The following is a 12,897-nucleotide window of genomic DNA, read 5'->3' on the forward strand; positions in this document are numbered from 1 at the left end:
TTCTGAACAACACAGCAGCTCCTCTCATAGTTACGACTCCGCCTATAACACTTGTTACTGCGTGTTTCATTTCCTTCTCGGACCATCAAGTGCTTGGCTTTTCCCTTTTGTACGGACGGACCATCTGAAGAGAGACCGAGTAAACATGTTCTTCAGAATTTCGCATTAAACATCGATTGCTATTGTTGTTGTGGTCTTCAGTCCAGAGACTGGTTTGATGCAGCTCTCCGTGCTACTCTATCCTGTGCAAACTTCTTCATCTCCCAGTACCTACTGCAACCTACATCCTTCTGAATCTGCTTAGTGTATTCATCTCTTGGTCTTCCTCTACGATTTTTGCCCTCCACGCTGCCCTCCAATACTAAATTGGTGATCCCTTGATACCTCAGAATGTATACTACCAACCATTCCCTTCTTCTAGTCAAATTTCTCTTCTCCCCAATTCTGTTGAGTACCTCCTCATTAGTTATGTTATCTATCCATTTAATCTTCAGCATTCTTCTGCCAAAAGCTTTTGTTTATCATCCATGTTTCACTTCCATACATGGCTACACTCCATACAAATACTTTCAGGAAAGACTTCCTAACACTTAAATCTATGCTCGATGTTAACAAATTTCTTCAGAAACGGTCTCCTTGCCATTGCCAGTCTACATTTTATATCCTCTCTGTTCGACCATCATCAGTTATTTTGCTCCCCAAATAGCAAAACTCATCTACTACTTTAAGTGCCTCATTTCCTAATCTAATTCCCTCAGCACCACCCGATTTAATTCGACTACAGTCCATTATCCTCGTTTTGCTTTTGTGATGTTCATCTTATATCCCACTTTCAAGACACTGTCCATTCCGTTCAACAGCTCTTCCAGGTCCTTCGCTGTCTCTGACAGAGTTACAATGTCTACGGCAAACCTCAGGGTTTTTATTTCTTCGCCCTGGATTTTAATTCTTATTCCAAATTTTTCTTTTGTTTCCTTTACAGCTTCCTCAATATACAGATTGAATAACATCGGGGATAGGCTACAACCCTGTCTCACTCCCTTCCCAACCACTGCTTCCCTTTCATGCCCTCGACTCTTATAACAGCCATCTGGTTTCTGTACAAATTGTAAATAGCCTTTCGCTCCCTGTATTTTACCCCTGCCACCTTCAGAATTTGAAAGAGGGTATTCCAGTCAACATTGTCAAAAGCTTTCTCTAAGTCTACAAATGCTAGAAACGTAGGTTTGCCTTTCCTTAATCTATCTTTTAAGATAAGTCGTAGGGTAATTATTCCCCCACATGTCCCAACATTTCTACGGAATCCAAACTGATGTTCCCCGAGGTCGGCTTCTACCAGCTTTTCCATTCGTCTGTAAAGAATTCGCGTTAGTGTTTTGCAGCCGTGACTTACTAAACTGATTGTTCGGTAATTCTCAAATCTGTCAACACTTGCTTTCTTTGGGATTGGAATTATTGTATTCTTCTTGAAGTCTGAGGGTATTTCACCTGTCTCATGCATCTTGTTCACCAGATGGTAGAGTTTTGTCAGGGCTAGCTCTCCCAAGGCTATCAGTAGTTTCCCCTTGCTTTCAGCCGTTCACAGTACTAGCACAGTAAGGCCGTTTTGGTTAATGTTACAAGGCCAGATCAGTCAATCATCCAGACTGCTGCCCCTGCAACTACTGAAAAGGCTGCTGCCCCTCTTCAGGAACCACACGTTTGTTTGTCATCTCAACAGATACCCCTCCGTTGTGGTTGCACCTACGATACGTCTATCTGTATCGCTGAGGCACGCAAGCCTCCCCACCAACGCAAGGTCCATGGTTCCGAGCGGAAGTAGCCCCACATGTACAGGACGAAATAGCCCTTTGTGCAGACATTTCGAAAGACGCGCCAAATCAGACCTGTGTGGAAAAGGACGTGAAATGAAATACCGTTCAACCGTCTAGTTACCAAATTTATTTTATTTGGCTACCAGTTTCGGCGGTTTACTACGCCATCTTCAGGCCCCTGACCGACGTCTAGGAAGAATCCACCTCGGTTCTGGTCAAAATAGGGACCAGCAATACTGATATTAGTAAATCTCTGCTTGCTAGAGAGATCACTATAGCGATCGCTATAGCAAGCAGAAGTCTACTACGACCAGTATTGCTGGCCACTGTTTTGACCAGAACCGAGGTGGAATCTTCCTACACGTCGGTCAGGGGCCTGAAGATGGCGTAGTAAATCGCCGAAAGTTGTAGCCAAATAAGTACGGAAACTAGACGGCTGAAAGGTGATTCATTTGACATCCTGTATCGAACAGCCGAGTCCCCCAATCATCTCCGAAAAGATGGACATACAGGGACTTTGTGGAAAAAACTAGCAATATTTTCGACACACAAACTGCATAAGCTTTTTCTCTTATACAAGTAACATAAAGAGTTTAAAATTTCACGTTACTGTGCGTGCTACATCTTAATTGTTAGGTTGTATACTTTTAACTACGGCAATAATCCATCACAATGCGCTTACCACTAAAATTTGTTGTTCTGTCCTGTTAATACTGTAACAGAAAACAGCCTTACTAAAAGCACATGCGGTGACAGAGAGATACTGGCGCACACTGCAGAGAAAACGGCCTTGACTGTGAGGAACTACCGCACTGTTCCAACATTTCCTATTTCAGGCGGGTTAGCCCAGTGAGCGGAATAGCCCCGCTGTAACCTGTGGTATATTTTCGAACATATGCGAGTGGCGCGCAAAATTCGTACTTTATCGTGAATAGTAAATTGAATTAGTGCGTCTTAGAAAATTCGGCAACGGTACCCTTGTTAAAAAGTATTCTTTTCATAATTCAGTTGTATAAATAGATATTTGAGAACTTTCGGGCGTTTACTAGTATTACGCGTAATCTATTTCATAGTATATTTCGAGCTACAGTTGTGTGATCTGTAAATTTCTGCAGCAATGTCATTCCAGAAAATCGTTTCCTCCTTATTCCAGTATAGTTACATCTGTGATTAGGGCAATTATTTGTACTTTCTTTCTGCCCATTGACCTGTATCTTCTTGAAAATTTACAATAACAATATGAACATAACGCTTACGCATTCAGTTTGCTCAGTCAAAATGACAGCAGATATAGCCAAACTGAACAAAAATTAACAACAGTAATTAATAGAGAAACACCTCAACAATAATCGACTAAAAGAAGCTAGAGAAGAGAACCAGTTACTTAAAAACAACAACAAGAAGCTCATTGAGGGCAATGCACTAGCAGTAAAATCTGACAAAGGCAATACAATAGTTATCATGGACAAACATGAATATATAAATAAAACACTTGAGTTCTTTCAGAATAACCATATACAAGAAATCTCTCATGACCTCACACATAAATTCAACAGTAAACTAAAGAAACAGTTGAATAAAACATGCTTCTTATTAAAAAGAGAAGAAACACAGAGATTAACAATTATGAACCCAACAGCCCGCCTAAGGTCCATAAACCTAATATCCCTATCAGACCAATTGTCAATGCTATAAATCATCCAGGCTACAAAGTTATGCGTAAGCTCCATGCAATTCTACAAAAACAATATAAATTTAAAACCTCGTTTTCAGTGAAAAATAGCTACCAAGCAGTTCAAAGTATTAAAGATCTTCATATCCCATCCAATGCAAAGCTCATCTCCCTTGACATAGTGAACTTATATGGCAGCATACCCATCAAAGAATCCATAGATATAATCAAAAATAATTTATTAAAAGGTCTGACTATGTTCACAGCTGAAGTAGTTGAATTAATAAAATTGCTAGAGCTTGTTCTTTCACATAGTTATTTCACATTTAATGGCAAAATGTACAAACAAGATGTAGACCTAGCTATGGGAAGTCCTCTAAGTGGAATCATTGCAGAAATTTTCATCAACCACCTTGAAAATAACCTTCTCAACAAGAAAGACATAATAACCCAGAAAATAGTACACTACTGCAGATATGTTGATGACATATTCATTGTATACAATGGAACTGATGAAGAAACAGAAACTCTATTAAACAGATTCATTAATTTACACAATAACATCCAGTTCACCATAGAACATGAGAAAGATAACAAAATTAATTTTCTAGACATGACAATAAGTAACACAGACCAAACTCTAAATATCAGTATATACGGAAAACCAGCATACACAGACACAAACATTAATAAATCTTCCACAGATCCCAACTCACATAAACGAGCTGCTTTCAGATCCTTCTCAAACAGAGCCAGAAATTCCCATTTAATGCTGCCGATTATGAGACAAATGAACACTATCAAATACATTGCACTTAATAATGGCTATCACGAACATGAAATAGACACACTATCACAACGCACAACTAAAAATAATAACAAACAATCTGACACAGCTTCCTCACACAACATCCAAAAACCCAAGTATATAACGTTACAATATTTAGGTATCATATCAGACAAAACAGCCAAGCTGTTTAAAAAAACAGACATCAGGATCACCTTTGCCACCAACAACAACTTAAAAAAGAAATGATACATGACATCTCAAATCCCACAGAGAAACTTAACAAAGCAGGAATTTATAAAATTACATGCTGTCATTGCAACAAATCTTACATTGGTGAAACGGGAAGAAATTTTAAAACCCGCTTTATAGAACACATTGACTGTTTCAGACTTGGTAAACCGAATAAATCAGCTATAGCGAAACATATAATTGAAACTGGGCACAGCGTTACGAAAGACAACGATCTCAAAGTACTACATAACTTAGAAAAGAAATGGAAAATGGACATCTTGGAAGAAATGGAAATATTCATACATGGCCACATGGGGAATAACGAGATCCTGAATGAAATGACAGACTTTAAAAATTCACATTTCTTTTCCAATTTCACTAAAGTACTCCTAGAATAAAAGATACATAACATGATGGTCGTTTGACTCTAGCCCCAGCAATAGCTGAGAAAAATGTAAAACAAATTAGTTTACATCATGATGTGTTCAATACTATTGTAACAGGTGCTCAATTTGTTATGTATTTCGTCATCCTACATCTGTCGTACGATAACAAGACGTGCAGAAGACAGGTCAACATCTGACACCGCATAGATCGACAAATCGATAGTCAAATCGAAACCAGCTGTATTTCGACCACTTTCTTTTCCACTGCACTACAGAATTGTTTGTGATCGTGTTTCCAAGTTACTTCTATGTTAGTGAAAATTTGTGAACAGCGACCAGGAGAGGCACAGAAATGGAGGCACCCCAGCGCATCACTACGAGACTGCCATGCGAGAAGAAAAAAGTGAGTGACCGTTACAAAACATTTTCGTGCAAACATCAGTCCAGCTTCCAAAGTGACAGCGCCCCTTACTAAGTTTTCTCTTCTTCCAGAGGATGACCACAGCATTTACGAAAAGACTCTGTAACATCAGTATGGCCTTATTTTAAAGTTGTTTTTGTAATGCCATTTAACCTGAAGATGAGGTTTACCTCGAAACATGTCGCTAAATAAATAAGTAAAACAACAGCTGACAGAGTTTGTGACTGGTAGCGGTAATTAAAAAAAAAACTTTATATATACATTTAGCGTTACCCAGAAACAACGACGCGGACGTAGTAGTAATGTGTTCCCTTGGGGGTGTTTGATTTTGGTGAGTCCCCTTGTCTCTCACTATCTGGGAGTGCTTGATTACTGTGAGTCCCCTTGCCTCTCACAAGTGTTTCAGTGCAGCAAATGTTCGAAACGTCGTTCATTGTTTCTAATGCACTTTGCAACAGTGTGTCTGATTGACAATCCGACATACAATAATGTCTCTGCACTTATGTCTGCACATTCACTGAGAATTCGCTGCCTCATATCTTCGGAGGTTGTTGGTACACCCATGCAAACTCTCTCTTTTAGCCATCCCCACAGAAAAATATCGGCAGAAGTCAAATCGGGTGAACGTGCGGGTCACGTTTGAGGATCCCCTTGTCCAGTCCATGGACGCACATAGTTTCGCTTCAATTCAAAACTTCTCAAGCTAGTCGTGAATAATGCGCTGCGCATCCATCGTGTTGAAACCAAATATCCAGTCTCGTTTAAAGTGGAACATTGTCCATTAGTACGGGTAAAACATTATCCACAAGGTCGCTGTACATTTGACCAGTCAGATTACCTTCTATGAAATATGGGCCAATTACCTGCGTTCCTAAAATACCACACCAAACGTTGGCGCTCTATGGGCGTTGATGTTCAACTTGCCTTACCCAATGGGGATTCTCCACTGACCAATAATGCATATTATGTCGATTCACTTGACCACGATTCGCAAAATTTGATTCATCGGAGAAAAGTGTCTGTGAAATGGAACTATCATTGACTGTCAGTTGTTCCTGTATCCAGTTCCAGAAATTCAGGCGATTGTGAAAATCGTCACCATGCAGTTCTTGATGCAGCGATAAATGAAATGGATGCCATTTGTGTGCATGCAGTATGCGTAGAACATTTCTTTGCAAAAAATCTGAAACTCGCGCAATTTACCGTGAACCAATGTGAGGATTTGCAACAACCGCAGTGTCTTATTTTCGTTTGTCACAGGCAGCGGTAGGAGTCTTCCTCTAGGTTTAACATTTCCCATTTCAGTAAACAGGTGGACAATACTGTGAAACGTCTTTGTAGGCGGAACATTCCTATCAGTGAACAGAGTAGCATACCTTTGACGAGCTTCGTCAACATTTCTATGAGCCTAAAAGTACGCGGGAATGATACCGACCCTCTCTGCAATTGTTAACAAATGGCTCTGAGCACTATGGGACTCAACATCTGTGGTCATAAGTCCCCTAGAACTTAGAACTACTTAAACCTAATTAACCTAAGGATATCACACACATCCATGCCCAAGGCAGGATTCGAACCTGCGACCGTAGCGCAATCGTTAACATCATGGAACAATTGCGACGAGATGTGTGCAGTCCGAATCATTGAAATAACATGCACAGTCTGACAAGGGACTGAGCGCATGATCGCGATCTGTGTTTCATACGATTGTGGGAGGTGTCACATGATAGCATTACCAAAAATATAAAAAAAGTACTTCGATTGTCTTAATCGGATATGTATTTGTTTGATAAAGTACCGTTTTGCAACAGTTGTCACCTAATTTCCATGTTTGCCGTTTACAGCGTCATATATCATGAAACGAAAGAAATGTACAAAGTGATGTGTTGGTAAATGTGCCAACACCTTGTAGATAGAGGAGGCCGAAATGCACGCTATCTAACGCAGACGGGCGTGAATTCTGGAACAGGATAAGTAGTGAATGCTAATAAGAAAAGTATGCCGCTCCTCGAATACTTAACTTTATATCGTCCTTCATGTGAATACAGCATTCTTGATGAGACATTTCATACGATAACTATCAAACTATGTAAGGCTAATGGCGCCTTGCTAGGTCGTAGCCATGGACTTAGCTGAAGGCTATTCTAACTGTCTCTCGGCAAATGAGAGAAAGGCTTCGTCAGTGTAGTCGCTAGCAAAGTCGTCGTACAACTGGGGCGAGTGCTAGTCCGTATCTCGCGACCTGCCTTGTGGTGGCGCTCGGTCTGCGATCACACAGTGGCGACACGCGGGTCCGACATGTACTAAATGGACCGCGGCCGATTTAAGCTACCACCTAGCAAGTGTGGTGTCTGGCGGTGACACCACACAAAGTTACATTTTTTTCACGGAGAATCCACATCTACAATAAAAAATAGGGGTTCCTGTTTAAGATTTCAAAGTCACCCCCTCCTGCCCTCGGGGGTGTGGCGGGGGGGGGGGGGGGGGGGGCGAGCGTTCCCTCTTCGAGGTGAACAGCTTTTATTACCACATTTTATATCCGATGTGTATTTCACCAAATATTCCGACAAACACTTTTAAATGCCTCACCCTGTATATCAGTTTAAAGAAGCAGATAAAAATTCGATTGACGCCTTCCTAGGAGACAGCCTCCGTTCCTTCAGAACTTCTGGCTTAAATTCAAAGAAGTACTGTAGTATCGCCATCTGTGGAAAGATTTATACCCGATAAATTAATAACGTGAAACTGGCCACCCTCCGCCCATCGTAACAAAACAGGTCAGAACACAGCTTCAGAAGCAACGAAAAAAAAAAAGAACGCATAATCTCCAAGATTGAGGATGTTTTACACTAGCTCGAAACTTAACGTGAACTACAAATCGAGATGCTTTTAATAGTTTCCACAACGAAATCCTCTCTAGAAATCTGGCAGAAAATCCAAAGATATTCTGGTTATATGTGAAGTACACCAGCAGAAAGTCACCATCAATAGCTTCGCTCTGCGATAACGAAAGTAATGTTACGGATTCCTTCACCACAGAAGACGAAGTAAGTTTTCCAGAATTCGAATCGACACCTGCTGCCAACATGAGTAACGTGGAAGTAGACATCGGTTGTGTAGCAAAGCAGCTTAAATCACTTAGTAAAGACAAGTTTTCTGGTCCAGATCATATACCAGTTAGGTTTCTTTCATAGTATGTTGCTATAATAGCTCCGTACTTAACAATCATATACAACTGCTCGCTCGACGAAAGATCCGTATGTAAAGACTGGAATGTTACACAGGTCACACCAGAACTCGAGAAAGGAAGGAGGAGTAATCCGATGAATTATGGGCCCATATCACTGACGTCGATTTTCAGTAGGATTTTGGAATATAAACGATTTTCGAACATTCTGAATTACCTCGAGGAGAATGATCTGTTGACACACGGTCAGCAGGGATTCAAAAACCATCGTTCCTGAGAAACACAAATACCTCTTTATTCTCATTAGGTAATGAGTGATAAAGGCAGGGGTATCAGACTGATTCACATTTCTAGATTTCCAAAAGGCCTTCGGCACCGTTCCTCACAAGCGGCTTTTAATCAGGTTGCGTGCCTATGGAGTATCGTCTCAATTGAGCGACTGGATTAGGAATTTCCTGTCGGAACGAACACAGTTATTAGTAATGGACGGAAAGTCATCGAGTAAAATAGAACTAAGATCTGGCGTTCCCCAAGGAAGTGTCTTAGGTTCTCTGCTGTTCCTACGTTACAAGGTTACACTCACCAGTATTAACTGTAGAATCCAGAGAAAAACTACAACCCCCTACGTACTGCTCTCGTAGACTAATTACAGCATGCGCACGCGCTGAGGCATTTAAGCAGTGATTCTTTCCGGGCTCCGTAGACGACTGCAACGGGAAGGACCGCTAACCTGTGATACCATGCTAAATACCCTCTGCCATGCACTTCACAGTGGTTTGAGTAATGTGTAAGCAGATGTAGATGCATAGGTGCTACAAGTTGTAAATAAAATGTTGTCTGTGGAACGGAATAAAACTTCAGTTTGTGTTCGAACGTAATCGTAGATCTGTCAGGATTTGTATACATCATTGGGCTGATGAATGAAATTTGCTGTCGCAGCATAATCCTTTTTGAGCCACAGCCAACTTCGCTAAAAGTAATGACGTAATTTTTTCATGTAATGTGGTATTTATCAATATTTATGCCTCTGTTCAACTGTGATGGACTGTTTACATTAAATTTAGTAAGTGAATACACGTGTTTTGATTCGGTAGTTAAAATGTGCAACTCTCCAAAACCGTATGAAATTGACGGTAAAAGAGGAACATCTCATGTTATAGCACAACTTTATGGAGTGAAAACTTAATAAGCAGATCTGATATCCAATGTAAAACACCCAATGAAAAGAGTCGAAATTTACATGCTGTTTACTAATACCTGTCACAGGCTTCTAAGGGTTGCAGAGGGGACCTAGTAGATAAAATTTTGGTAAGGAACACATGTCCGGAAATAAGTTGGAAGATCGGATCACTTTCGAATCTCCTGCTTCACATTACGCACACAAACTAATATTTGGGCATCGACGTTTTGTAATTGTGACACGACATACCATTTTCGTCCTACTACAACAACGGTAATTTCTGAAGTAGGATGGGTAACTGTTGTGTTCCACGGACGCGCAGCATATTCGATTTTCAAGTGGACACCATTTGTCGCGCAGAAGAGAACCCAACGATGAGTACTCTAAACACTGCCCACGCCACGAACTCCTGTAGAGCACACAGGTCAGAATTCATTGTTTCCTCTCAATGAGTACCGTTAAGCGGGAGACGCGAAACTGATCCGGTCTTCAAACTTGTATTACATGTAAACTGTTCATTTAACGACATGGGTTACTCATCAAAATTTTATCTACCAACCGTAAGTCGCCTCTAGTTTCCATAGAAAAATGTGATAGGAATTGTGAAACACATTGAATACACGCATTTATTTCCTTGTCTCCGCTGCATTCGACGATAGGAAATGGAAATATTTCTGTGCCTGCATGTTTATTAAGCAGCAGAATGTACTTGAAAATGGTTCAAATGGCTCTGAGCACTATGGGACTTAACATCTATGGTCATCAGTCCCCTAGAACTTAGAACTACTTAAACCCAACTAACCTTAGGACATCACACAACACCCAGTCATCACGAGGCAGAGAAAAACCCTGATCCCGCCGGGAATCGAACCTGGGAAGAATGTACTTCTTTCAGGTCCTGTTCCCATACAACTTACAGGGGTTGGGCCTGGGTATGGAAACACATCGAGAAATTAATTCTCGAATATAACTGCAGATGCTAGCCAAGCCTGCAGGTTCAGCTATTATATCGTAAATGACCACGAGTGGCTCTTGTGCAATGTCCTCAATACGTTGCAAAAGTCAGTGGTCAGAACAGTGTTCTGTGTAGTTGTGAGTGCAGCTAAGTGAATTCGAAAGCCGGCCGGAGTGGCCGAGCGGTTCTAGGCGCTACAGCCTGGAACCGTGAGACCGCTACGGTCGCAGGTTCGAATCCTGCCTCGAGCATGGATGTGTGTGATGTCCTTAGGTTATTTAGGTTTAAGTAGTTCTAAGTTCTAGGGGACTGATGACCTCAGAAGTTAAGTCCCATAGTGCTCAGAGCCATTTTTTGAATTCGGAAGTGGGCAAATTGTTGTTGCTCGTATGTGGATGCTTACGTAACCAAGGGAGTCGAAGTGTTTGGTGTTTCATGAGGCAACGTATAGAATATCTATATCGCGTACAAAGGAAACGGAAAAACATCATCCGTTAAGTAACAACGCGGACGAAAGTGAGTGTTGAGTGATCGTAACGAAAAATAAGAGGACGAAAGCTGCAACAGTCACTGCAGAACTGGATGACGCACTCGTGAACACTGTCAGTACCAAAATAACAGGGAGGGAGCTCCAGAAGCAGGGAATTGCAGGGCAAGCTGGATTTCCAAAACCATTTATCAGTGATACAAATGAGGAAAACGTGGTGCCGAAGCTATAAACCTGGACTGTGGAGCAATGGAAGAAAGTCATTTGGTCGGATGAGTCTTGTTGCACACTGTTTCCAAATTCTGGCAGTGTTTACGTCCCAACATCGAAAAATGACGGGCGTTCGGTGATGATTTCGGCAGCCATATCTTGGTATTCCATGGGGCACTATGGTTACCCTGCAAGGTTGCATTCCTGCCAAGGAGTATGTGATCCTTTTGGCTTATCAGGTCCATCCCAGGTACAGTGTTTGTTCTCCAATGCTGTTTCTGTGTTCCAAGACGACAAGGCCCCTTTTCACACAGTTCACATCGCATAGAACTGGTTTTCGTTAACACCAGAATTAATTGTCGCATCTCCCCTGGTCACCAGAGTCACCTTATTTCAATATTATTGAGCCTTTGTGGTCTATTTTGAAGAGCATGGCACGTGATCGCTATCAACCTCCATCATCTTTACCTGACTTGTCACTATTTCTCAAAAAGAATGGTATACACTGAGGTGACGAAACTCATGGGATAGCGATATGCACATATACAGATAGCTGTAGTATCGCGTACACAAGGTATAAAAGGTGAGTGCACTGGCGTAGCTATCATTTGTACTAAAGTGATTCATGTAAAAAGGTTTCCGAAGTGATTATGGTCACACGACGGGAAGTAACAAACTTTGAACACGAAATGGTAGTTGGAGCTACACGCATGAGACATTCCATCTAGGGAATCTTTAGAGAATTCAATATTCGAGAGTGTGCTGAGAATACCAAATTTCAGGCATTACCTCTCACCACGGGCAACGCAGTGGCCGACGGTTTTCACTTAACGACCGAGAGCAGCGACGTTTGCGTAGACTTTCAGTGGTAACAGACAAGCAACACTGCGAGAAGTTATAGCAGTAATCAATGTGGGACGTACGACGAACGTATCGGTTAGGACAGTGCGGCGAAATCTGGCGTTAATGGGCTATGGCAGCAGGCGACCGACGGGAGTGGTATGCTAACAGCACATCATCGCCTGCAGCGCCTCTCCTGCACTCGTGACCACATTGGTTAGACCGTAAACGACTGGAAAACCGTGGCTTGGTCAGATGAGTCCCGATTTCAGTTGGTAAGAGGTGATGTAGGCTTCGAGCGTGGCGCTATGGACCCAGCTTGTCAACAAAGCACTGTGCGAGTTGGTGGTGGCTCCATAATGGTGTGGGTAGTCTTTACATGCAATGTAATAGGTCCTCTGGTCCAACTGAGCCGATCATTGAAAATAGTTATGTTCGGCTACTTCAAGACCATTTGCCGCCATTCATAGACTTCATGTTCCAAACAACGATTGAATTTTTATCGATGACAGTGCGCCATGTCACCGGCCCATAATTGTTCGGTATTGATTTGAAAAGTACTCTGGACAATACGAACCAATGATTTGGTCATCAGATCGTCCCACATGAATCCCATCGAAGGTTTATGGTACATAATTGAGAGGTCAGTTCGCGCACAAAACCCTGCACCGGCAGCACTTTCGCAGTTATGGAAACTATAGAGGAAGCATGGCTCAGTATTCCT

General features: G+C 41.7%; 1 protein-coding gene across 1 annotated transcript in view; it reads left to right on the forward strand.

The window, feature by feature from the left end:
• Positions 1–12,897, forward strand: part of LOC126471039 (uncharacterized) — a 384,177-nt gene that overhangs the window by 370,402 nt on the left and 878 nt on the right. The gene's annotated exons all lie outside the window — the stretch shown is intronic.

This window comes from Schistocerca serialis, chromosome 3 (assembly GCF_023864345.2).
Source record: "Schistocerca serialis cubense isolate TAMUIC-IGC-003099 chromosome 3, iqSchSeri2.2, whole genome shotgun sequence".
In the NCBI taxonomy this organism is placed as follows: domain Eukaryota; kingdom Metazoa; phylum Arthropoda; class Insecta; order Orthoptera; family Acrididae; genus Schistocerca; species Schistocerca serialis.